This window comes from Tamandua tetradactyla, chromosome 19, assembly GCF_023851605.1.
Source record: "Tamandua tetradactyla isolate mTamTet1 chromosome 19, mTamTet1.pri, whole genome shotgun sequence".
Classification (NCBI taxonomy): Eukaryota; Metazoa; Chordata; class Mammalia; order Pilosa; family Myrmecophagidae; genus Tamandua; species Tamandua tetradactyla.
Window position 1 is genome coordinate 47,993,494 of NC_135345.1, and position 27,081 is coordinate 48,020,574.

At 38.2% G+C, this 27,081-nt stretch overlaps 1 long non-coding RNA gene across 1 annotated transcript in view; it reads right to left on the reverse strand.

The window, feature by feature from the left end:
* Positions 1-27,081, reverse strand: part of LOC143663592 (uncharacterized) — a 43,929-nt gene that overhangs the window by 14,124 nt on the left and 2,724 nt on the right. Inside the window, exons 2-3 of the long non-coding RNA XR_013166060.1 lie at positions 20,703-20,885; positions 13,466-13,555 (exon numbers count right to left, since the gene is read on the reverse strand). This is a non-coding gene — a long non-coding RNA (uncharacterized LOC143663592). The remainder of the gene's footprint in view (positions 1-13,465; positions 13,556-20,702; positions 20,886-27,081) is intronic.

Sequence of the window (27,081 nt, forward strand, 5' to 3'; positions counted from 1 at the left end):
TGTAGTAACTGCAAGTCTGGCTCCCCAGGGACTGGAATCCACTTCCATCTTTGGACTATTGTAGTTCTCTCTGTTTCATCTGCTGGAAATAACAGCACTCCAGACAACTTTCCCAATGAGCGATCAAAATCTGCTAATACTAGAGCTATCTGTAGTCCATTTGCAGGGATGCTCTTTGGACTCAAGTAAACTAATGAAGACGCACCTTGAATGGGTGGAGTCACATCTCCAGCTAATCCAAAAGTCACACCGAGAATCACAATTGACTTTTTTTCCTTCTTTTTTTGGTGAGCAATAACATATATACAAAAAAGCTATAAATTTCCAAACACACCACCACAATTAGTTGTAGAACATATTTCCAATTTGACATGGGCTATAAGTTCACAATTTTAAGTTTTTACTTCTAGCTGCTCTAAAATACCGGAGACTAAAAGAAATAGCAATTTAATGATTCAGCATTCATATTCATTAGTTAAGTCCTATCTTCTATGTATAATTCCACCATTACCTTTGATCTTTCCATACCCCTCTTTGGGGTTGTTTGTGCTATGACAATTCTAAACTTTTGATATTGGAAGGATCTGTCACTTATAGACGTTAGAGAGATGGAACTATCTGATGTTCTATAGAGGCTGGACAAGGTTTCTGGTCTTATCTGGACCAAGGACCCATGTAGAAGTTGTAGGTTTCTGAAAAGTTACTCTAGTGCCTGGAACCTTTGTGGAATCTTGTATATTGCCATAGGTGTTTTTTAGGATTGGCTGGAATGGTCCTGGTTAGGGGTTGGCAGGTTATGATAGGTAGCAAGATCTACATGAAGCTAGCATAAGAGCAACCTTCAGAGTAGCCTCTCGACTCTATTTGAACTCTCTCTGCCTCTGGTACTTTATTAATTACACTTCTTTTCCCCCTTTTGGTCAGGATGTAATTGTTGATTCCATGGTGCCAAGTCTGGATTCATCCCTGGGAGTCATTTCCCATGTCGCCAGGGAGACTTTCACCCCTGGATGTCATATCTCACATAGGAGGGAGGGCAATGATTTCACTTGCAGAGTTGGGCTTAGAGAGACTGAGGCCACATCTGAGCAACAACAGAGGTTGTCCAGAAGTAACTCTTAAGCATACCAATAGGTAATCTAAGCTTCTCCACTGCCTTCATAAGCTCCACAAGAGTAAGCCTCATGATCGAGAGCATGGCTTATTGCTTTGGGTATCCCTAAAGTTTGATGCAGTATCAGGGGACTCCCTGATAGTAAGAAACTACTAAAAGTTCCATAGTCTTTCTGCCTTCCCTCAGGGGACTTTGCCAATACTTTTTGATTATCTGCTTTATATACTCTAGGATGTTTCCAGACATTACAATAATTTCTACAAGATTAAAGTACCTCTTTCTTATTCTGTGCTTCCTGTGTTTCAGTTGTTCAAATGGGCTGTACAGATAAATTGAATTAGATTATGAGCTACAGAAAATTTCACTTCCAGATCAAATAAAACTTCCTTCCATTGGTCTCAAACAGTATGTGCAATTCTAAAATATAGACATTGTCTTCCTTAGCACTGTGCTCTGAATTACTTTAACCCCAACCTGTTCAGCTTTATTCTTATCTCTAAATATCAGGTTGTATATATAAAACAGCCTCTCAAAATCAGAAATAATAATCACCACCCCAGACTTAATATGTCTGTTCTAAAACCTTACTATCTAGGCCCATGTTTTCTTATAAGCATTTTATAAAGGTGACCATACCATTCTTGTTTTTTGTTTCTGGCTTATTTTGTCTCACCAAATGTCCCACATGTTCATTCACATTGTTGCATGCCTCATACATTGTTCTTTTTGTAGCAGCACAGCCTTTGTTCATAAGTACACATCATTGTTTGCCAGTCTGCTTCTCTGTCAGTGCATCCTTCAGTCACCTGCATTCATTAGGCCTGATGTGGAGAGCCCAAAGTCCACAGTCCATCAACATTCTCAATTTTAGATATTTTCATTTTTCCCAAGAGAAAGAAAACAAACATACCCTAACCAAATAGGAAATCTAAACCTCCTCTTAACTATTATCCCTCAATCCATTATTTACTTCTTTGCTGTGGTAGTGCTGATGACTTCCTTTTGAACAGAGCTCATAGCATGCATAGCAGTTTCCCCCCTGTACCCTGGACTTAAACATTCTTTATACAAGAATCATATCTTTGAAGAAATTCTTAGGAGAACTCATACATATTTCTAGTGTGAGTCAGTGGGACATGTAGGTCTATACAACCCCTTTCAATCTTGTTCATCTTCAATATGGTAATATTACTTCGAGACCCACTAGACAATCACATTCATTCCTATCTATTTCCTTCCATTGGAGTTCAACCTCAGTAGTTAACAGTTCACCCATCTCTAGCTTCTATGTATCTCTAAGTCCCCTATGTTCTATATTATAAGCCTCAGATTATACTTTTATGCTGGTCATAAAAGTGGAATCATACAGTATCTGTCCTTTTCTGCCTGGCTAATTTTGCTCAGCATTATGTCCTCAAGGTTCATTCACCTTGTCATGTGCTTCTCTACATCATTTCATTTTACTGCTGCATAATATTCCATTGTATGTATATACCACATTTTGTTGATCCACTCATCTATTGATGAGCATTTGGTTTGTTTCCATATTTTCACAATTGTGAATAATGCCGCTATGAATGTCAGTGTGCAAATGTCTGTTTGTTTCATTGCTTCCAGCTCTTCTGGGTATATATACCAAGTTGTGCTATTGCTGGGTCATAGGGCAACTCGATATTTAGTTTCCTAAGGAACCACCAAACAGTCTTCCACAGTGGCTACACCATTATACATTCCCAAAAGCAGTGCATAAGTGTCCCAGTTTCTCCGCATCCTCTCCAACATTTATAGTTTCCTGTTTGTTTAATAGCAGCCATTCTTATAGGTGTGAGGAGGTATCACATTGTAGTCTTGATCTGCATTTCCCTTATAGCCAGTGAAAATGAGCATCTCTTCATGTGCTTTTGAGCTATCTGTATTTGCTCTTCAGAAAAATGCCTATTCATATCTTTAGCTCATTTTAAAATTGGATAGTTTGTTCTTTTGTTGTTGAGTTGTATGATTTCTTTGTATATACAGGAAATCAAACCTTTGTCTGATATGTGATTTCCAAATATTTTCTCCCATCTAGTTGGCTGCCTCTTCTCCTTTTTGATAAGGTCTTTTAAGGTGCAGAAACATTTGATTTTTAGGAGTTTCCATTTATTTATTTTTTCTTTTGTTGCTTGTGCTTTGGGTATTGTTCTAGTTTGCTAGCTGCCAGAATGCAATATACCAGAAACAGAATGGCTTTTAAAAGGGGTAATTTAATGAGTTGCTAGTTTACAGCTCTAAGGCCGAGAAAATGTCCCAATTAAAACAAGTCTATAAATATGTCCAATCAAAGGCATCCAAGGAAAGATACCTTGGTTCAAGAAGGCCGATGAAGTTCAGGGTTTCTCTCTCAAGTGAGAAGGCACATGGCAAACACAGTCAGGGCTTCTCTCTCAGCCTGAAGGGCACATGGTGAATACAGCGTCATCTGCTAACTTTCTCTCTTGGCTTCCGGTTTCATGAAGCTCCCCGGGAGGCATTTTCCTTCTTCATCTCCAAAGGTCGCTGGCTCATGGACTCTCTGCTTCGTGGTGCTGCAGCATTCTCTGCTCTCTGAATCTCTTATTCCCCTTTTATAGGGCTCCAATAAACCAATCAAGACCCACCCAAACGGGTGGAGACATGTTGTCCCCTAATCCAGTTTAATAACCACTCTTGACTAAATCACATCATCCAGGGAGATGATCTGATTACAGTTTCACATATAGAGTATTGACTAGGGATTATTCTACCTTTATGAAATGGGATTTATATCAAAACATGGCTTTTCTTAGGGGGCATACTTCCTTTCCAACCAGCAAAGGTATAAACTTCAGGAATCTACCTCCTTTTACTAGGTTTTGAAGATGTTTCCCTACATTTTCTTACAGAAGTTTTATGGTGCTAGTTCTTATATTTAGGTATTTGATCCACTTTGAGTTCATTTTTGTATAGGTTGTAAGATAAGTGTCCGCTTTCATTCTCTCAGCTATTGATATCCAGTTCTTCCATGCCCAATGATTGAAAAGAGTATTTTGTTCCATTTCAGAGGATTTGGAGGCCTTATCAAAAATAAGTTGACCTTAGATTTGGTGATCTATTTCTGCACTCTCAATTCAATTCCACTGGTCCATGCTTCTGTCTTTGTGCCAGTACCTTGCAGTTTTGACCACTGGTGCTTTATAATCATTTTTAAAGTCAGGGAGTGTTAATCCTCCCACTTAGTTCTTGGTTTTTTTGGAATGCTTTTATTAGCTATTCAGAGTCTCTTTCCTTTCTGGATGAATTTGGCAGTTAGCTTTTCCAAATCTTCAAAGTAGGCTGTCGGAATTTTGATTGCTACTCTGTTGAATCTACATATCAATTTGGGTAGAATTGACTTCTTAACTATATTTACTCTTCCTTTCCATGAGCAGGGAATATCTTTCCACCTATTTAGACCTTCTTTGATTTCTTTTAGTCATGTTATGTGGTTTTATATGTACAAGTCCATTACATCACTAGTTAAGTTCTTTCCTAAGTATTTGATTCTTTTAGTTACTATTTTGAATGGAATTTTATCCTTAACTGACTCCTCAGCTAGGTCATTGCTGGTGTATAGAAATGTTACTGATTTTTGCACATTGATTTTATATCCTGCCACTTTGCTGAATTTGTTTATTAGCTCAAGTAAGTTTGATGTAGATTTCTTAGGATCTTCCAAGTATAGTATCATATCATCTGCAAATAATGGGAGTTTTACTTCTTCCTTTCCAATTTGGATGCCTTTTATTTCTTTGTTCTGCCTGATTGTTCTACTAGAACTTTTTGCACAATGTTGAATAATAGTGGTGGCAATGGGCATTCTTGTCTTGTCCCTGATCTTAGGAGGAAGGCTTTCAGTCTCTCCATTGAGTATGATGCTAGCTATCAGTTTTTCATATATTCCCTTTATCATATTGAGGTAGTTACCTTTGATTCTTATCTTTTGGAGTATTTTTATCAGAAAAGGATGCTGAATTTTGTCAAATGCTTTTTCAGCATCAATCGAAATGATCATGTGGTTTTCCCCTTTTGATTTGTTAATGTGCTGTTTTACATGAATTTATTTTTTTGTATTGAACCTTACTTGCATTCCTGGAATAACCCCCACTTGGTCATAGTGTATATTTTGTTAATGTGCTGTTGGATTTGATTTGCTAATATTTTATTGAGAATTTTTGCTTCTATGTCCATTAGGGATATTGGCCTATAGTTTTACTTTCTTATAGCATTTTTACCTGGCTTTGGCATTAAAATGATATTAGCTTCATAAAATGAGTTAGGTAGAGTTATTTTTTCCTCAATTTTTTGGAAAAGTTTGAGCAGGATTGTGTTAGTTCTTTATGGAATGCTTGATAAATTTTCCTGTGAAGCGATCTGGCCCTGGTCTTTTCTTTGTAGGAAGATTTTGGTGACTAATTGAATCTCCTCACTTGTGATTGTTTTGTTGAGGTCTTCTATTTCTTCCTGAGTCACTCACTGTCATCTAAGTTGTCCAGTTTGTTGACCTGTAGTTGTTCATAGTATCTTCTTATGATTTCTTTTATTTTTCCAAGTTCTGTAGTAATGCACCCCTTCTCATTTTTTATTTGTATCTTCTGTCTTCTTTCCTTTGTCAGTCTTGCTAGTGGCTCATCAATTTTACTGATTTTCTAAAAGAACCAACTTTTGGTTTTATTGGTTCTTTCTATCATTCTTTCCCCCCCCCATTCATTTATTTCTGCTTTAATTTTTGTTATTTCTCTTTTCCCATTTGCTTTGCGGTTAGTTTGCAGTTCTTTCTCAAATTCCTCCAGGTTTGCTGTTAAGTCCTTGATTTTTGCTCTTTCTTCTTTTTTTAATATAGGCACTTAAGGCAACAAATTTCCCTCTAAGGACAGCCTTTGCCAAATCTCACAAGGTCTGATAAGTTGTATTCTCATTTTCATTCATCTCCAGATAGCTGCTGATTTCTCTAGCAATTTCTTCTTTGACCCACTGGTTGTTTAAGAGTGTGTTATTTAATCTCCATATATTTGTGAATGATCTCATTCTTTGGTGGTTATTGAAAGCCAGCTTCATCCCATTGTGAACAGAGAAGGTGCTTTGAATAATTTCAATATTTTTAAATTTATAAAGACATATTTTGTGTCCCAGCATATGATCTATCCTGGAGAATGTTCCATGAGCACTAGAGAAAAATGTATAACCTTGTGCTTTGGGGTGAAATGACTTATATATGTCTGTTAAGTCTAATTCACTTATCAAGTTACTTAACTTCTTTATTACCTTGTTGATCTTCTGTCTGGTTGTTCTATCTATAAAGGAGAGTGGTGTATTGATGTCTCCTATGATTATTGTTGAAACATCTGTTGCTCCTTTCAGTTTTGCCAATGTCTGCCTCATGTTGTTGGAGCTCCTTGATTGGGAGCTTAAACATTTATGATTGTTATATCTTCTTGGTGAATTGACCCATTAATTAGTATATAATGTCCTTCTTTGTCTTTTATGATGTCTTTTAATTTAAAGTCTATTTTGTCCGATATTAGTATAGCTACTTCTGCTTTCCTTTGGTTACAACTTGTGTGGTATATCTTTTTCCATCCCTTCCCTTTCAATCTGTTTGTATCCTTGTGTCTAAGATGAGTCTTTTGTAAGCAGCATATGGCTGGATTATGTTTCTTTCTTTCTTTTTGTTGTTGTTGTTGTTGTTGTATTTATTAGCGTAAAGTTGTTCATAGTATCCTGCTATTACCTCCTTTATTTCTGTGAGGTCAGTAGTTATGTCTCCTCTTCCATTTCTGATCTTATTTATTTGCATCCTCTCTCTTCTTCTTTTTGTCAATCTTGATAAGGGCCCATCAATCTTATTGATTTTCTCATAGAACCAACTTCTGGTCTTATTGATTTTCTCTATTGTTTTCATGTTTTCAATTTCATTTATTTCTGCTCTAATCTTTGTTGTTTCTTTCCTTTTGCTTGCTTTGGGATTAGTTTGCTGTTCTTTCTCCAGTTCTTCCAAGTGGACAGTTAATTCCTGCATTTTTGCCTTTTCTTCTTTTCTGATATAGGCATTTAGGGCAATAAATTTCCCTCTTAGCACTGCCTTTGCTGCGTCCCATAAGTCTTGATATGCTGTGTTTTCATTTTCATTCACCTCGAGGTATTTACTAATTTCTCTTGCAATTTCTTCTTTGACCCACTCGTTGTTTAAGAGTGTGTTGTTGAGCCTCCACGTATTTGTGAATTTTCTGGCACTCCGCCTATTATTGATTTCCAACTTCATTCCTTTATGATCTGAGAAAGTGTTGTGTATGATTTCAATCTTTTTAAATTTGTTAAGACTTGCTATGTGACCCAGCATATGGTTTATCTTTGAGAGTGATCCATGAGCACTTGAGAAAAAGGTGTATCCTGCTGTTGTGGGATGTAATGTCCTATAAATGTCTGTTAAGTCTAGCTCATTTATAGCAATATTCAGATTCTCTATTTCTTTATTGATCCTCTTTATAGATGTTCTGTCCATTGATGAGAGTGGTGAATTGAAGTCTCCAACTATTATGGTATATGTGTCTATTTCCATTTTCAGTGTTTGCAGTGTATTCCTCACGTATTTTTGGGGCATTCTGGTTCGGTGCGTAAATATTTATGATTGTTATGTCTTCTTGTTTAATTGTTCCTTTTATTAGTATATAGTGTCCTTCTTTGTCTCTTTTAACTGCTTTACATTTGAAGTCTAATTTGTTGGATATTAGTATAGCCACTCCTGCTCTTTTCTGGTTGTTATTTGCATGAAATATCTTTTCCCAACCTTTCACTTTCAACCTATGTTTATCTTTGGGTCTAAGATGTATTTCCTGTAGACAGCATATGGAAGGATCCTGTTTTTTAATCCACTCTGCCAGTCTATATCTTTTGATTGGGGAATTCAGTCCATTAACATTTAGTGTTATTACTGTTTGGATAATATTTTCCTCTAACATTTTGCCTTTTGTATTATATGTATCATATCTGACTTTCCTTCTTTTTACACTCTTCTCCATACCTCTCTCTTCTGTCTTTTCGTATCTGACTCTAGTGCTCCCTTTAGTATTTCTTGCAGAGCTGGTCTCTTGGTCACAAATTCTCTCAGTGACTTTTTGTCTGAAAATGTTTTAATTTCTCCCTCATTTTTGAAGGACAATTTTGCTGGGTATAGGAGCCTTGGTTGGCAGTTTTTCTCTTTTAGTAACTTAAATATATCATCCCACTGTCTTCTAGCTTCCATGGTTTCTGCTGAGAAATCTACACATAGTCTTATTGGGTTTCCCTTGTATGTGATGGATTGTTTTTCTCTTGCTGCTTTCAAGATCCTCTCTTTCTCTTTGACCTCTGACATTCTGACTAGTAAGTGTCTTGGAGAACGCCTATTTGGGTCTAATCTCTTTGGGGTGCGCTGCACTTCTTGGATCTGTAATTTTAGGTCTTTCATAAGAGTTGGGAAGTTTTCAGTGATAATTTCTTCCATTAGTTTTTCTCCTCCTTTTCCCTTCTCTTCTCCTTCTGGGACACCCACAACACGTATATTTGTGCAGTTCATATTGTCCTTGAGTTCCCTGATACCCTGTTCAAATTTTTCCATTCTTTTCCTGATAGTTTCTGTTTGTTTTTGGAATTCAGATGTTCCATCCTCCAAATCACTAATTCTATCTTCTGTCTCTTTAAATCTATCATTGTAGGTATCCATTGTTTTTTCCATCTTTTCTACTTTATCCTTCACTTCCATAAGTTCTGTGATTTGCTTTTTCAGTTTTTCTATTTCTTCTTTTTGTTCAGCCCATGTCTTCTTCATGTCCTCCCTCAATTCATCGATTTCATTTTTGAAGAGGTTTTCCATTTCTGTTCTTATATTCAGCATTAGTTGTTTCAGCTCCTGTATCTCATTTGAACTATTGGTTTGTTCCTTTGACTGGGCCATATTTTCAATTTTCTGAGCGTGATCCGTTATCTTCTGCTGGCATCTGGGCGTTTAGTCAGATTTCCCTGGGTGTTGGACCCAACAGGTTGAAGGATTTTTCTGTGAAATCTCTGAGTTCTGTTTTTCTTATCCTGCCTAGTAGGCGGTGCTCGTGGCACACGTTTGTCTGTGGGTCCCACCAGTAAAAGGTGCTGTGGGTCCTTTAACTTTGGAAAACTCTCGCTGTGTGGGAGGTTCACCAGCCGAAGTGGCTTGGAAGAGTGCCAGCCGGCCCGGGGGTCTGAACGCGGGGAGGGTCGCCGGCTGCCGCAGCCCGGGAGAGTGCCTGTCCGAATTTCCTAGTCAGCACGGGGCACCAAGCATGGCTGGAGGGCGCCCGCCACCGCAGCCCGGAAGAGTGCACCGTTCCCAGCCGGACCGGGGAGTCACGTGTTTGGAAGGGACCCTCCCGGTCACCGTTCTCCACAGCCTGGGGATTTCCTATCCAATTCTCTCAGTTGGTCCCGGGGGCTGCTCGTGGTGGGGGCGCCAGCTGCTGCGGCTTGAGGGGACCACCTGCCCAATTCTGCCAGCTGGCCCGGGAAGGAGGAAGGGAGGGACTCCGGCCGCTTGCCGCCCCACCCGGGGAAGCCCGCACCCCTCGGCAATCTCACCAGAGCAGGTTCTCTCAGCCAGTCAGCCATTCCAGGATGGGGTATGCTGTCTTTTTGATCTCTGTCATGGCTCTGGGAGCTGTTCTGTATCATTTCTACTCCCCTAGTAGCTGTTCTGGAGGAGGAACTAAGATCCGTGTGTCTTACTAAGCCGCCATCTTCTCCAGAAGTGTGGATTATGTTTCTTAATTCATTCTGCCAATCTGCATCTTTTAATTGGTAAATTTAATCCATTTACATTCAAAGTTGTTACTGAAAAGGCATTTCTTGATTCTGCCATCTCCTCTTTTTAATTTTTTTTGCCAGTTCTATATATTCTTTTCTCTCTTTCTCTCTGTATTCTTTAAATTACCCTTAGTAACACTAAGGGTAATTCAATTTTGTGCTGTCTTCCAGACCCCCCTCTCTTGTCCTTTTTTTTGCTGCTGCTGGCAGAACTTTTAGTATTTCTGGTAGGGCCAGTCTCTTGTTGACAAATTCTTTCAGGACTTAATTGTCTGTGAAAAATTTAATCTACCCCTCAGTTTTGAAGGACAATTTGGCTGGGTACAGAATTCTTAGCTGGAAGTCTCTTTGTTTCAGGATCTTGAATATATCATACCACTGCCTTCTCACCTACAGGGTGCAAGTTGAGTAGTCTTAACTCAATCTTATTTGATTTCTCTTGTATATAGTAGATTATTTTTCTCTTGTTGCTTTTCAGATTTTCTGCTTTCTTCAATATTTAACAGACTGATTAGTATGTACCCTGGGGAAGGTCTATTTGGATTTATTCTGTGTGGAGTTCTTTGAGCTTCTTTGACTTGCATATCAATGGCCTTTATGAGGGTTGGGAAGTTTTCCCCCATTACATCTGCAACTACTCTTCCTAGCCCTTTATTCATCTCTTCTCTTTCTGGGACACCAGTGATTCTTATATTTGTGCATTTTGTTTTATCTATCATTTCCTTGAGTTCACATCCAATTTTTTCAATCTCTTTTGCGTTTGTTGTTTTAAGTCTTCAAAGTCAATTACCCTGTCCTCTATATCACTTATTCTTTCTTCTGTCTCTTCAAATCTGGTGTTGTGTGTCTCTACTATGTTTTTTATTTGGTCAACAGAGTCTTTAATCTCTGTGATTTCTACTATTTTTCTATTTATTCTTTCAAATTCCACTCTGTGCTCTTCTGCTGTCTTCTTGATCTCCTTAATGTCATTTGCTATCCCACTTATTTTATTAAGTAGAGTCATATGAACATTTTTGATTAGTTGTTCCAGCTTCTGTGTCTCCTCTGGTGTTTTAATTTTGTCATTAGTCAGGGTTATATCTGTCTGCATTGTGATATGCTTAGTGATCTCCTGTTGTCTTCATCACATGTAAATATCTTGATTGATTTACTTTGGGATTTGATTTCTTTCAGTAATCTAAAGCCTTGTGTTTGCAGCATGTTTGTGCAGCAAGAAGCAGGGCATGGAGTGGAGCACTCAGTATGGTGATTTGTTTCAGGGCAGGTATGGGTACAGGTTGGGGATGTTATGCTGATGCTTGTTAATGTGGGCACCCAGCAGCCAGGGAGGATGTAGCTGTGTGGGTGCACTGGTCTGGGGGCTATAACCCTGGTGTGCACTGGCCTAAGGCAAGGTGCCTTTTGTGTGCATGTGTACAGCTGTGGCAGCAGGTCAGCATTTTGCCTTCATGTTTTGGGGTAGATGTGACCCAGCTGCACAGGTTGGCACTTTCTTAGATTTAGGAAGTGAGGCTGAGGGCTGTGTGCATGCATGGCTCTAGGATTGCCATAAAGTGCAGTTTCCAGAGCTGAATGATGTGATTGGAGTCCCACGTACATGTGTGGGCCTGGGAGTGCCGTAAATGGACACACTGAGCTCTGGGAGGGCAGGGTGAGGCTGTGAGACACTATGGGTGGAGGAGTGGGTAGCATAGGTATGGAGGTTAGTGCCTGCAACCTTTTTGCACTGTCAACAAACAGCCTGCAGGAAGCAGGGAGAGGGACGTAGAACTCAGGAGAAGTGTAGAAGAGGTGGGTTGGGCTGCACGTGGGGTGGGGGTGGGGGGCAGTTACATGTACTGGGGTCTAGTGGGGTGGGGGCACCTGGAGCATGATGAATGTGAGCAGGTGATGGGGTTCAGGTGCATGGGTTGTGGGGTGAGTCGTCTGTCATGGGGCTGCACTTGTGAGGGTAGTGTGCCCAAGGAACGTGGCCTGGCTTATTTCCTAGTCCCATGTTTCCATTTGTGCAGTCCTGCAGGCTCTGCAGCTCTAGGCCTCCACACCAGGCTCCAGCTTTCTGCCTCTTAGTTCCTTGGCCTTTGCAACCAGGGCTGCCACATGCATTGCAGAAGGCTTTCCCAGGTCAGCTGCACTCCTGAGTTGCCACCTCAGTCACTCTCCTGTCCCCTCTCTATCTTTTCTGTGGAGCAGGGCTAATGTTGAGCTACTCTAGTCAGCCATCTTCCCAGAAGTCATCACCCACATTTTGATGGGTCACATCTCCTTGGAAACAATAAAAAAAGATATCACCTAGCAATATTGAATGAGGATTAAAGGACAAGGCTTTTCTGGGGTACACAACAGATTCAAACTGCCACAAGCTCCAAATGAAACAAGTGAAATGCTAGTCAACAGTAAAAACTCTACTATATTCACATAATTGAATAATATACAGCAAATGACTTTAAAAATATATCTACGTACAATAAATATTCTTTAGACATGACATACAACAAAGGGAACCAAAGATAAAATGTTATCTACTAACTAAGTCAATTTATATAAAATTCAAAAATGGGCAAAATTATTCTATGATGTTAGAAGTCTGCCTGTCCTTGGTTACTATCTGAAAGGGGTTGTAAAAGATATTCTGAGCTAAGTATGTGTCTTAAACTGGTTTCTGATATTGGATGTTTTTCACTTTGGAAGCTTTATTTCATCTGTACATATGATACACACATTTTTCTATTAGAGAATTTGTAGGTTTTCAGAACAATCATGCATAAAGTACAAGGAGTTCATGTATAAACTTGTGGGAGCAAACCTATGATTTGGGTGGAACCTTTTGATTAGGTTGCTTCCATGGAGATTCAATCCACCCAAATATGATGGGACCTTTAGATAGATGAAGATTGTGATTCCACCCATTCAAGGCGGGTCTCAATTGGTTTCCTGGAGTCCTCAAGAGAGCAAACATGGAGAGCTCAGAGCCCAAGATGCTTAGAGAGCCAATCATGCTTGGAGAGCCGATGCAGACAGATGAAACTAGACACAGTCAGATTTTCACACTGCAGCTTTGGGAAAACTCCATTCCTTGGTTTGTGTTTGTCTTGGCCTTCCTGGTGTGCAGTACTGCTGTAGAAAAGTATTAATAGCTTCATTTCATATAAGCATAAGTAACTTCCAGACACTTATGTAGAGGACTGAAATGTATCTGGTATTTAAGTAATCTGAACCAGTTCTGCAAGGACCGTGTTTTGTATTACTGTGAAGATATAAAAATGTAGTTAATTACAATTAAAGAGTATTCTATATAACTCCTTAATTTCTACATTCTCTCCCTTACTTTTCTTCAGAGATTTCCTTTCAATAAGCAACTTTTCCAATTCTTAATGTATTCCTATTTCTTTTTAGTAGGAATCCAGAAGTATTAGATTGAATGGAAAAGCATTTGACATTTCTGGGCTGTGGGGGTCACAAATTGAAATGCTTCCTACATAATATAGTATGGAGGTGGTATACCTGTGACACCAGGGAGTTTCCTTATTCACTCTTCATATGCTGCTGTTTAAGTTGATAACTTCCCTTCCTGATACAAATTCACTTAGAATCCTGAAAAAAAAATTAAATTCAGAAATTAAAGCTCAAAAATTAAATTCAGGGTTTGCTCCAGAGAAGCTTAAAAAGGGTCCAAAGATGCTTAGAGAGAGAAAGCTGCTGGAATCAGAAACAGAAAGTAACAAACAGCAGGCAGGGATAAGTGGATGCCAGCCATGTGCCTTCCCAGCTGACAGAGGTGTTCCCTACGCCGACTGCCTTTCTTCTGAAAAGGCATCCTCTTGTTGGTGCCTTAATTAGGACATTTTCAGGGCCTTAGAAATGTAAACTTGTAATTTAGTAAACTCCCTTCATGAAAGCCAATTCAATTTTCATATATTGTATTCTGGCAACTTTAGCAAACTGAAGCACTGCTATTTACTGATCACATTCTATGTGGCAAGTGTTGTATTAATTGCTGAGATTACACTAGTGAAAATGTTAGAAGAAATCTCTGTCCTCATGAGAGACACAATAAATGTGCAATAAAAATACACAGTGAAAATGTCCGCACATAAAAGTAAACCAGAGACTGGAAATATCCAGGTCATGGCGTAGTGCGTGGGGTTCCTATGAAATAGAAGGATCACAGAGAATAACATAAGAATTCACTTAGAAGGTATAAACTGAGTATACGTGAATGATATAAAGGAGTTAGGCTATTCAAAAGATATTCCAGACAATAGAAAGAACAACTGCTATGTCAGTGAGGCAGCTGTAGATTCGTCTGGAAAAATAGAAAGGAGGCCAGTGTGTCTAAAATAGACTAAGCAAAATTTGGGAGAATAAAGGAGATGAAGTCAAAGGAAAAAACAGAAGTTCACGTCTTACTCTGGTTGAGATAGAAAACCACTAAACAGTATTGAGCGGAGGAATGATATGATTTGTTTTATATTTGTAAATACTTACAGGATCGTTTTTAAATGCTATGTAAGGAATGCACTGTAGTGGATCAGGGACAGGTTCAAGGGGACTAAATGAAAAGTACAACAATCTGGTGGAAGATGATGATGTCTTGGATCAGGCTACAAGTGGTATTTTTGGAAAGAATTGATCAGAATACATATCTACTTTGAAAACAGTGTCAAGATTTGTAAGTCTTTCTGAAGAGAAAAAGTGTAGTCAAGAATAATACTAACTTCATTAAAAAAACATGAAATTCTGATACATGCTATGATTTGTATAACCTCAAAAACATTGTGCTGAGTGAAATAAGCCTGAAACAGAAGTCTTATGGTGAGAAAAAGTCTTGGTAATGGATGTAGGTGATATTAACACAATATTGTGAATGTAGTTAATACCACTGAATTTTTCATGTAAAGTATTAAGCAGGAAAGTTTTATGTTCTATATATGTTACCACCTAAAATAAAGTAAATGTTCAGGGTTTTAAGGATACCCTCTAAAGTCAAAATTATCCATTGTGTAAACAAACAGATATTTATTAGAGTATTAATTGACAGTCTCCACACTTGCTAGGAAAAGCTGATTACCTAAGTAATTCAGGTATACTTTTGACTCAGTTTACTCATTGGTAAAATTGGTATGAAATGAATAGTACTCACTAGTTTCAATGGGATTATTTGAGAATTAAATAAAATAATGCATAAAAAGCTTTTAGAATAGCTCCTAGCCCAAGATAAATTCTCAATAAATGGTAACTGTGATGATGATAATCGTATTTTTGTTTCTAAAATGCTGCTTGGAAAGATAGATAAACAAGCACATGTAAATTTAATGTATGACTATGCTGGCACTGCAAATCAGTAGGAAAAGATGGACTTTCCAAAAACTAACTAAATAGTTATTGCTAAGAAAAAAATAAAATAAAATTTGCTCCATATCATACTATAGCCCAATGTTAACTCCAGGTAGATTAAGAACTTAAATGTGAAAGGTGAAATTTTGCAGTTTTTTGAAAACAATGCAGAATACCTTATGAAGATGTAACTTTTAAAATAAAGCTCATAAAATAGTAACCATCAAAAAATAATTAAATATGATCACATTAAAAAAGAAAACTTCCAGCATAAAAACAAACAAACAAAACCATGAAAAGACAAATGGTAAACTGGTAGTAGATATTTGCCACGTATATAACAATGTCTTAATATTCAAAAAACATAAAAGAAAAAACAAACAACCAAGTAGGAAAAATAGGCAAAGACATAACTAGATATTTCAGAGTGGGGGGATTCCAAATATTAACTAATATATGGTATAATAATTATTTTTACTTATAATAAAAAATGCAAATTGAAATTAATACCATTTCAAAGTATCACCAGAATGGCAACTATTTAAAAGTTTGACAATATAAAGTTTTGACTAGGATATATAAGAATCAGGATATCCATGATCCTAGTGGGCATGTAAACTCATTCTACCCTTTTGTAGATGGGACACTCCCAAATCTGGGTTCATCAGTCGCATGGCAAATCAATGTCACACTGAACAGAGCTGGCAGGAGAACAAGAGCGATCTTCCAAAATCTGTCTCCCTCTCAGAACTTTTCATTTGACCTTTATACCCATTAGAGACAAAGAAAAATAATCCTTTTCGGTAGCAGGTAACAGAGGTCTGGAGGAGTTCAGTAGTTTTTTTTTCAATATCAGTTATTTTTACCTTCTTTTGGGATCTACAGCTTCTGTGACACCTGGGGCATGATGTTTGCAACTCTGGGCTGACAGGTGAAAGCTTATCTGTATCTGGGAAGTCTGGGGCAATAGACCAAGGCTTATTCATTCTTGGGAGGTCTGGGGCAACAGATGAAAGCATATTCACATCTAAGTGCAGTCTTTACAATTATATATTACTTTCCTGTGAGACTGAGAGCTCAGATTCACAACTTGCTTACAGTTTTAAGATTACATTTAAAAAGTTACTATTACAATTTACCCTTAAAACAATATCTATTTCCAATCTTGGGAATTTGTCCAATGTTCATTCTGGCTAATTCCTGCTGAACTGGAGTGACATAGAGTTGTCTGTTGAAATTTCTGACTCATAACTTGTAGATAGCATTGATTTTCTTTGGGGAGAATGGATCAGTTTTGACAAGATTTCTGGAAGATGGAAAGGGTTTCATATTTGAGTTATAATTTGTTCAAGTTATCATTTGAGTATATAGAAACAAAAGACATTTAATTAGAACAAGAATAGATATAACAATCAGGAATATTAAAAGGACAGTTTGAAGAAGAGTCCATAACCATGACTCTATGCCTGAAGGTGACCATTTGAATAGATCTGAGAAATTAAATTTATCAGTTGGAATAGTCATAACCTCAATTTGATCAATTAGGTGATGTAGGAGAGAAGAGATGTTGCCAAATTCATCAGGAATACAGGCACACATTCTATTTTGACTAAAACACATGATCTTCTTTGGGAGGCAATGAGGATATATAAGTCCACTCTACTTTCTGCTTTGCTCATTAAAGTTATTTCTGCATTTATTATAGTTGTACTGTAATAGCTGTTATTTAATGCTCTGGCAACAAAGGTGTTTAATGCATCATCCTTGGCAATTACATTTTCAACTCCTATAGATGGAAAAAAAATTCAGTTACATGATCATAAGATCTATTGGGTTCTGTTAGGGGTGACCTAATATATTTCAGGTTTCAGATTCCTGTCAGTTTTATGCCAATCAGTAGGCAATAAGGTATTGGCTTGTATACAGTTTTCAGAGGCTAACTACCCCATTTTGCATATCAAGGACGGGATCTGGAGCAGGTTGTGGTAGTTAGGTTCAAGTGTGAACTTGGCTAGGTGAGGGGGCCCAGTTGTTCCATTGCCGTCGGCTGAGGGCATCAGCATGTGAAATTTCATCTATGGTTGATTACATCTGTCATCAGTTAAAGGGAGTGACTTCTGCATTAAGTCATGTTTAATTTAATTAGGTGGAGGTTTAAAAGAGAGAGGCCAGAAGACAGCTCAGCAACTCGGACCCAGATTTTGGAGATGCAGATAGAACATGGCCTGAGGAACACCATTGGAACCCAGAAGTCAGGAAATAAGGCCAGGAGATGTCACCATGCACCTTCCCATGTGATGGAGAAACTCAGATAAAAGCTAACTGACTTTTCTCCAACAGAGCTTTCTAGATCAGTCTCCCATATAGTGGGGTGAGTAAATTAGTCTATTCGAGACTTGAACATATCCATTTTTATTCTTTCAGTAAATTTCTTTCCTTTTCTATGTAACTGATGGGAATAGCATAGGACCAATTCACTAGTGATTTTGGCAGAGAAAATAAGACAATGTTCTGGCTGGTTTAAGTTTGCTAGCCAGTGACAAGATTGTTTCTGGTGATGATACTGCTACTCAACACACTGTATTGCTTTTGCACCTCTGTTACCAATGACTTGAAAGCTACCTAGACTGTTCCCTGTAAAAGGACTATAGACCATGGCAAACCAGATACACTAGAGATAGGCAGCTGGCTACAAATCCAGCAATTAGATTGGTTCATAGAAGCAGCATATGATGGACCCCTTGCAAGGAGAGATGACTTTCCTTAGTGTCCTACTAAAGAGCACACTAAAGGTATGGGTAAATAGGAAATTAGGGCCATCATAATCAATTTGATTAGGAAGATTTCTTTGAAACAAATATTTCATGCCATCCAATGGTTCACAAGTATACTTATGCTTTAGATTGTCAGGAGGATTTACTATCACTAGGGCTTTCCAGTTAACAGGAAGTATGTCTCCATCTTGGAAGAGTTACAACTTGACTATGGTGTGCCGAATTTCAGGGCTTTATTTCCTGCGAGTTAAGAGAAGAATAAGTAACAAGAAAACACTAGAGAGATAGGGCAAGATGGCAACCAATGAGGTGTAGAACTTAGTTTATCCTCCAGAGCAGTTAGTAAATAGTCAGGAACTGTATAGAACAACTGCTGGGGGAACATCAGTGACCATATATACATTACATACAAGCCTGAAATGGGTGGAATGGCTGAGATCCCACACAGAACTGGAAGTCTCCAAAGCCATGGAAGCCAGTGGCCCTCCCCCACTGGCATGGCAGGCTTTGTTTCCCAAGGGAAAGGAAACAGACTTGACTTTAGCAAGGTGTTAACTCAATCAAGCGTCATTTGTCAAGTTAATTAACAAATTCTGATTAATGAAAACAGGCCTTGAGTACAGATAAACCTGGAATAAGCACCAAAGGAACCAAGAGTTTTTGCCCCAACACGGAGAGGGCAGGGCTGATGAGAAAAGTAAACACGGATGCTTTTGAGTTGGGCAGCACAAAAAACTGGAAAATCATTTGACCCCAAGAAAAGGAGGCACATAGAGCCTGGAGAAACAAAGATCCATGTACCAACTCAAGCTCTTTTTTGGCAAAACTGGGGAGTTGAGGGCCAGGCTCTGAAAAGGCTAATTTTTTTTAACTTCATAGCAGCTCATTAAATAGACTTGTGAGCATTCTCAAGTTCCAGCTCTGCTCAGAGCAAGGGTGGAATTAAGGCATGTTTGAGACTCAAAGTGTAGATGGGAACAATTCCCCAAAGGGCATATCTTCCCCAAGAAAAGGGGTTGGTGCCCAGCGCAAGTGGAGGACCTCTTTCAGGGAATTCAGGCCCAGGGGCTGGAAAACAGAAGCAATAAAGCCCCCTACCACCTCAGCCTCCATTTCAACCATACTCCTCGCAGGGAGAGGCTGCCAAAATTAAAGGCATTGCATCACTTTACACAGGTGGGACACTCCAGACAAATGAACTTCACATGTGGGCAGGATACAAAAATAGCAGAGTCAGGAGGTTTCATAGAAAAATCTGACAATGTACTGGATCTCACCCTCAAGGATACTTGAGACTGACTACTCTCTCCTCCTGAGAGAGCCTGTCTCATCTGGGAAAATCTGAATGGGTCAATAAAAAAATATCTGAGGAGACCCTCCTCAATAAAGAGCCTTCATATATGCAGGGCAATAAACAGAAAAGAACTGAAAAATTATGATCAGTTGAACAGAACCTTTGCTAGATGTCTAGAGAAAGTTGAGCTGAATGTCAAAGAACAGGTAGAGAACAAAGCCATCCAACAGCAAAATCCTAGGTGAAAGAGTGAAAACAACCTCCAGAATAAAATAATTAAGGAATTAAATGCTTGGACACTGGCAAAAACTGATGAGTCATACTAGGAAAATCAAAGACATGACCCAGTCAAAGGTAAAAAGCAACATTTCAAATGAGATACAGAAGTTGGAAAAACGAATTCAGGATGTTTGAACAGACATGCAAAATCTCATAAAAAAAGTCAAATCAATACATCAAGGGAGAATGTAAAAAAGACATTGGGTGACCAAAATGAAGAACTCAAAAGTTAGAAGAAACAAATTGCAGAACTTGTGGGAATGAAAGGCACAAAAGAAGAGATAAAAAAGAAAAACAGTGTAAACCTACAACAATAGATTCAGAGGTAGAAGACAGGATTAGTGAACTAGATGATAGGACACCCAAAATCCAACACACAAAAGAAAAATAGGGAAAATAATGGAAAAAATATAAGCAGGGCCTCAGGGAATTGGATCACAATTCTTTTTCAAAATTTGGGGTGGCCTCAATACCCCAGGAACCTAGGACTCCTAACCAACACAGCTTCATTTTCCAGGGCCATGGCCAATTGACCTTATTTTCCCCAATTTCTAATGCCTGTGGCACAGAAAAGAGCAGTTTATTTCCATTACCTTCTTGTGGCTGTAAAATTGCTGGTCATTTTAACTAAATTCACAGTGCCAGTATGGGCCACACCAGTTCAACAAGGGCAGGATCTTGGGGCCATGAGTTGAGACTGAAAATGGCCAGATACAACCAGTTATAACCACCTGTGGAGATTGCTTGTCATCTTTTAACTTTAAAAGCCCATTCAAATTAACACCACTGCTGTGGGTTTGTGAGGCAAATGAAATGTCCATAAGACATCATGTTCAGTAGCCCAAGCTTGGATTTGTTTTCTTGAACAGGGGTTCTCCTTATCATTGTCTGCATATATGGGAACACAAACTTGCACTGAACTTTTCCAAGCTACATATTGTAGCTCTTTGGTTAGATTTCCCTATTGGAAAGGTCAGTGACCATCTAGTGGCTGCATCTATGGCTGTAAAAACATATTTCGCACCTCTGGATAAGGAAGGGTCCTCATATAATTTACCTGATAGCTGCTGACTGGAACTTGCTTGTGGTGGCCGTGACTGAATTGATGAAGTATCCTTCAGTATCACAGAGCACAGGAGGGGCAGGCACCCAGGACTCTTTCAGTTTTTGTGTGGTAATGGGCAGCTGGATTTGCTGTGCCAGTTTCCACGGCATCTGGTACTCATGTTGTCCTGTTTTTCTGTGAAAACATTTGGCAGCCTCATATGAGGTTGGCTTTAGACTACAAATTTTTGCTTAATGCATCTGCTTTAATATTGCCAGGTAAAGAATCAGTGCCATGGGCAGAGACAACACAGTTACCTTTTGCTTGTGACAGGTAGCCCAGATATCCTCCCACATTTCTTTTCTCCTTAAACAGTGGCAGACAGCAGTCCATTGCCCTTGCTTTCACATGGTTATCCACACTATCAAGCTCAGGTACATTGCCCAAATGTCAGCACAAATAGTTAATGCATCTCCTGATTTTTAAACAAAGATCATTCATGCAGCCCTTAATTTAGCCCGTTGGCTGATTTACATAGTCCCAGTTTCCCAATATATACTTTCCATACTAGGTTGCATGGGTACTACCATCCAGGTGAGAAGCAACACATGTTGTGATCCATCAATATACCAGACAGACTAAGGTAGACTGCCACATCCATCAATGGTGGGCACAACAGACAGACATATTGGGAGGTTCAGCAGGGAGGGACAAGTGTTTTTCTTCTACATAAGAAACTATTCTCAGAATTTCTTCACTTATGGGCTGTTGTTGAAAATGCTGGGCTGTAGCAGACAAGTATGTAACCACTCCTTCATGCTAATGACTGTTCTTAATTTCACATGACATTTCTGAGTTAGTTTTGTTGCAGGAAACCAGGGACAAGGCTGCAAGTCTCCAGGAATATTACACGGAAACAGAGCAAACCAGGGCTGAGGCTCCGAAGTTTCAGGAAGTAGGTTTTTATTCATCTATGGCCATAGGGCTCAGCCAAGTAGCCTCTGAAAGTCTGAGCCCTGCACAAAGGTTATTACAGGATTTTGAAGGAAGCGCTTGGCTACGTGCTGAAGTACAGAAGGGAATTCTACAGGAATTTTTCTTATCCTGCCTGCTGTGCGGTTTTAAATGTTCCCAGGGTGAGGGAGACTTCTCAAACAGGAAATAGCATGAATAAGCAGGGGCTTGCCTGCTGTGAGAGGAAATGGCTTGGGCAAACAGGAGCTGCCTGCTACATTTCTTCAATTTATGGTAAGGCAATATAAGCAGCACACAATTGTTTTTCTAAGGACTGGTACTGCAGTTCAGCTTCTTTCAAGAACCGAAACCAAAAGCTGATGGGAACGTGCTTTGTTTATTTCCTTTGTCAGAAGTCCAACCCAAAGCCAGTATCAGAACTGGCCATATTTAATTCACAAGTCACATCTGTGCCCACCCCTAATAAAGCCTGAGACAGTGTGATGGCCCATCTGGCTTTTGCAAAAGCAGTCTGCTTAGAGATATCCCATTCCCATGGATGGCTTTTCCTAATAAAAAAATATACTGGTTTTAACATTTGGGGTGAGTGAGGAAAAAAGATTTCTAATACCCACAATAAATCCCCAAAAAAGCCATTAGTTTTTTTGACATATGCAGCATAGGAAAACATTATACCTTATCAATTACTACAAAGGAATACATTTTGCCTCTCCCAACCATACAGTACCCAAGAAAATTTGACAGGGTTGTCAAAGTGTTCTAGTTTGCAAGCTGCTGGAATTCAATAAACCAGAAATAGAACAGCTTTTAAGAAGGGGAAAATTTTTTTTCATGGTCAGGCACCGGGAATTGAACCTGGGTCTCTGGCATAACAGGCAAGAACTCTGCCAGTGAGCCACCATGTGCCACCCTAAAAAGGGGAATTTAATAAGTTGCTAGTTTACAGTTCTAAGGCTGAGAAAATGTCCCAATTAAAACAAGTATACAGAAATGTCCAATCAAAAGCCTTCAGGAAAAGATACATTGGTTCAAGAAGGCCAATGAAATTCAGGGTTTCTCTCTCAAATGAAAAGGCACAGGGTGAACACAGTCAGGATTTCTCTCAGTTGGAAGGGCACACAGCAAACATGGCATCATCTGCTAGCTTTCTCTCCTAGCTTCCCGTTTCATGACGCTCCCTGGGTGGCATTTTCTTTCTTCACCTCCAAAGAACGCTGGCTGGTAGACTCTGCTTCTCACGGCTATGTCATTCTTCTCTGCTATCTCGGAATCTCATAGCTTTCTCTTTTGTTGTTCTCTTTCACAGAATTCAGTAAACTAATCAAGACCTACCTGGAAGGCGTGGAGACACATCTCCACATAATCCAGTCTAACAACCATTCTTGATTGAGTCATATCTCCAGGGAGAAGATCTAATTAAAATTTCAAACATACAGTGCTGAATAGGGATTAGAAGAAATGACTGCCTTTACAAAATGGGATTAGGATTAAAACGTGGCTTTTCTAGGGCACATACATCCTTTCAAACCAGCACACAAGGTATTTCAGTCCACCATGATCAATTATAAATCCCTGGCTGTTAAAATGAAATAGCAAAAAATCTGAAGCTTTTTAGTTCTGGAAAAGAGTTACTGCTTAATATAAGATCATCAATATAATGAAGTAGAGTTATATTTTTCCTTTACCATGAGCCCATGGCAGATGTCAGGACATGTAAATAACTTCATGGGTACATGATGAAAGCCCTTTGCTCTCCTTCCCAGGTGAGGGCAAAAACATGTGGACTGGCCCTATTTAAGGGAATACTAAAGAATTGAGAGTTAATTCCTTGTAAGAAAGAGGTATCCTTTGGAAACACAGCATACAAAAATGGTGTCACTCCATACTTTGCCTCCAACATTTTTATGCTTTTTATCACCAGACAAAAAATCTTTGATCTCCCAGTCAGGGGAAGTCAGGATATGCCCTCTTACCCTAGCATACCAGCATGCTAATAATTCTGACTTCTTATCTACAAGGTATAGCCTCTCATTCAAAGCTTCTTCCAAATCTACTGTTATCTCTATCTTTCTGAAACAGTCAGCTATAACTGATCCCACAGACTTTCAGAATTCTCAGTCTTCCTAAAAACTGCTTGACATAATTGGCCACATGGCATACAATGGCCAACTGACTGCAGCTTAGTCAAGCAAGTGGGTGATCCCTTCCCAGACCAAGGAAGCATGCTATCCCAGGATTACCTCTGCAGAGTTCTCTTTCCCCAGATTCATACTCTCTATTGCCTGTGGCTCTTTGGGCTTCTGGCTTGCTCACCAAATATCCCAGCCCAGCACAAACTCAAGACCAAAGAACACACAGGCAGATGACTATTCATGAGAATAATCAGGGGCTTATGGAAAGGAATAAATCTTCCCCAGTGGTGGTTGGTTGGGAGATTAAAGTCTGCACTCCACCCAAAGAGAGGAGAGAAAAAGAGAGAGAAGAGAAAGGGTTTCCACAGGGAAAGTCTAATAAAATTTAACAATCTCATGAGATTTGATTACACTGAAGTTTCAGCAAACTCTCATAAGAATTGGCTATTAGGGGAGGGGAATTTTACAGTCTTTGACCTTTAACATCTGTACTGGTCAGAATAATACTCATGTTTTCAAGTGCACATGATGGTCACTTCAACAGACAATAAAACAAGACTCCATGAATCCCAAAGCACTGAAATAATTGAGATTATATTACCTATAAAAATCAGAATTGAACTAGCAAAGAATTACAATTTAATATTTAGGAAACAATGTTTGTGAAGTGAATAATATTCTTCTTAAAAATTCTATGGGTCAAAGATGGAATCAAATGTAACAATTCAGTTGTGAAATAAAAGGTAACAAATTTTGTTGGATTAGCTGAATTGCGAATTACCACCGACTTTATAGCTTAAATGCTTATCTAAGAGAACAAGTGTTTTAAATCAATGACCTAAGATTCCACCTTAAGGAGCTAGGATAGGACAAGTAAATATCTCTAATGTACAGAAAAGGAAGAGGCTGATGTTAAAAATAGACATCAATAAATTACAAAGAGAAAAGCAATAAAGAAAATGAACAGAACTGAAAGCTGGTTGTTTAATATGAATAACACTGATAAAAACCCAGCTAGATTAATCAATGAGGATGGAGGAGGGGAGGAGAGGGGGAAAAGAATAAGTGAGATGGAGAGTGAGGGATAGAAAGAGAGAGTACCAGGAATGAGATCAAAACAGATATAGCATATATTAAGATGGTACTAAAATTTGTATAAATGACTTTATGTTACTTCATTTTAAAACAAAGAAAATTGACAAATTATTTGAAAGACAAGAACTATCATGATATTTGAGAAGGTATAGATAAATTGAATAGCCCTTCAAAGTTATGCCACTTTGTTTTAAAACAAAGAAAATTGATACATTACTTGAAAGGCAAAAACTATCGATGGTATTTGAGAAGATTTAAGTAAATTGAATCACCCTTCAAAGTTAAAAGCCCTTTCTCTCCCTCTCTGTCTCTCCCCCTCTCTATCTCTCTCACTTTCACACACATATACATACACACAACTACATGCACACAATCCCTGGTTTAGATGACTTCACGGTAAACTTCTACCAAATTTTTAAAGAATAAATAATACCATTTCTACACTAAACTTTCCAGAAATTAGAAGAGAATACTTCTGCAATCATTTTACAAGACCAACATTAGTCCAGTACTAGCATCAGACAAAGCCATTACAAGAAAAGAAAATTGCAGAACAGTCTCCCTCAGAAACATAGACATAACAATATCAAACATCATCAAATAGACATGAGAAATATGTAAAGTGGACAATACAACAAAATCAAGTGCACTCTATCCAAGAAATACAAAGCTGGTTTAAAATGAAAAATAAATTACTGTAATTCATCTTATTAAAACAATAAGAAGAAAAAACATAAGAGAATTTTAATAGGTAAAGAAAAGTCCTTTGCCAAATTCATGAAAAAGTATCAGGAAACTTACAAGTGAAAGACAATTTAAGTCTAAAGTGAGCAGAGTAAAATAAACAATAAAAATTAGAACACATCATTGAAAACATTACAGAAAATCAACATAATCAAAGCCTTGTTCTTTGAAAATATCACTATAAATGTCAAACCTCTAGCAAAGCAAAGCAAGAAAAAAAGAAGGCATGAATTTGTAATAGAAATGAAAGAGGAGACATAACTATGATCCCGTTGACATTAAATTCATAATAAATGACTATTCTAATCAAGCTTGTGCTTGAAAATTAGGTACGATGGATTAATTATTTGAAAGAGACATACCAAATTTCACACAAAGAAAGAGATAATCCAGATAGACCTAGATCTATTAAGGAAATCAATTAAATAATTAATAATGTGAAAAAAATTAAAACACCAGGCCCAGCCCAGATGGTTTCACTGGTGAATTTCACCAGAAAATTTAAAGAAGAAATTATTTCAATTGACAATAATTTCTTTCAGAAAATAGAAAATGAGGGATTACTCTCTAACTCATTCTAAAGTGAATATTACTCTAAATCAAAGTCAGATGAAGATATTACAAGAAAGGAAAATTGCATACTAAGATACTTCATATAGATCCCAAAATCCTGAACAAAATATTAACAAATATAATCCAATAATATATTAAAAGAATTATAAGTCATGACTAAATAGAATTTATTCCACTTTTGCAAAGCTGTTTCAACATTAAAAATCAACCAATGTAATACAACATATCAGCAGATTAAGGAATAAAAACATCAATATCAATTGATTTGGTAAAAGCATTTGACAAAACCCAACATCCATTTGTGATTAGGAAAAAATTTCAGTAGGTTAGGAATAAAAGCAAACATTCTCAATTTGATAAAGAACATGTGTGAAACACCTACAGCAAACATCAGAGCTAATAGTGAGAAACAAGATGCTTTCACCCTATACTCAGAAAGAAGACCAGTGTCCTTTTTCACCACTTCTATTCTACATCATACTTGAAATCTTATAATAATGATATGTTATATAAGAAAAAGTAGTAAAAGCTGCACAGATTTGAACATACAACTGTCTTTGTTCATAGATAATATGATTGTTCATGTAGTAAAAGAATGAATTGAAAAAAAAAACTGTGTACTAAAAAACTAGTGTATCAAGGCTTTAGAATGGAATATTAATACACAGAAGTCCATTCCTTTCCTTATGCTTGCAATGAACAATTTAAATAAAACATGTCTAAGAAGACTATTAAAATAACATAAAATGGATCATAGGCGGGGCAAGTTGGGGCTTAGTAACAGCTCAGAAGCTGAAGGGACTGGCCCAATGAAGGCTGAGGAACTGGCAGCTGTTGCCACCACCACTTCCTTTCTAGGCAGTTCTGCATGC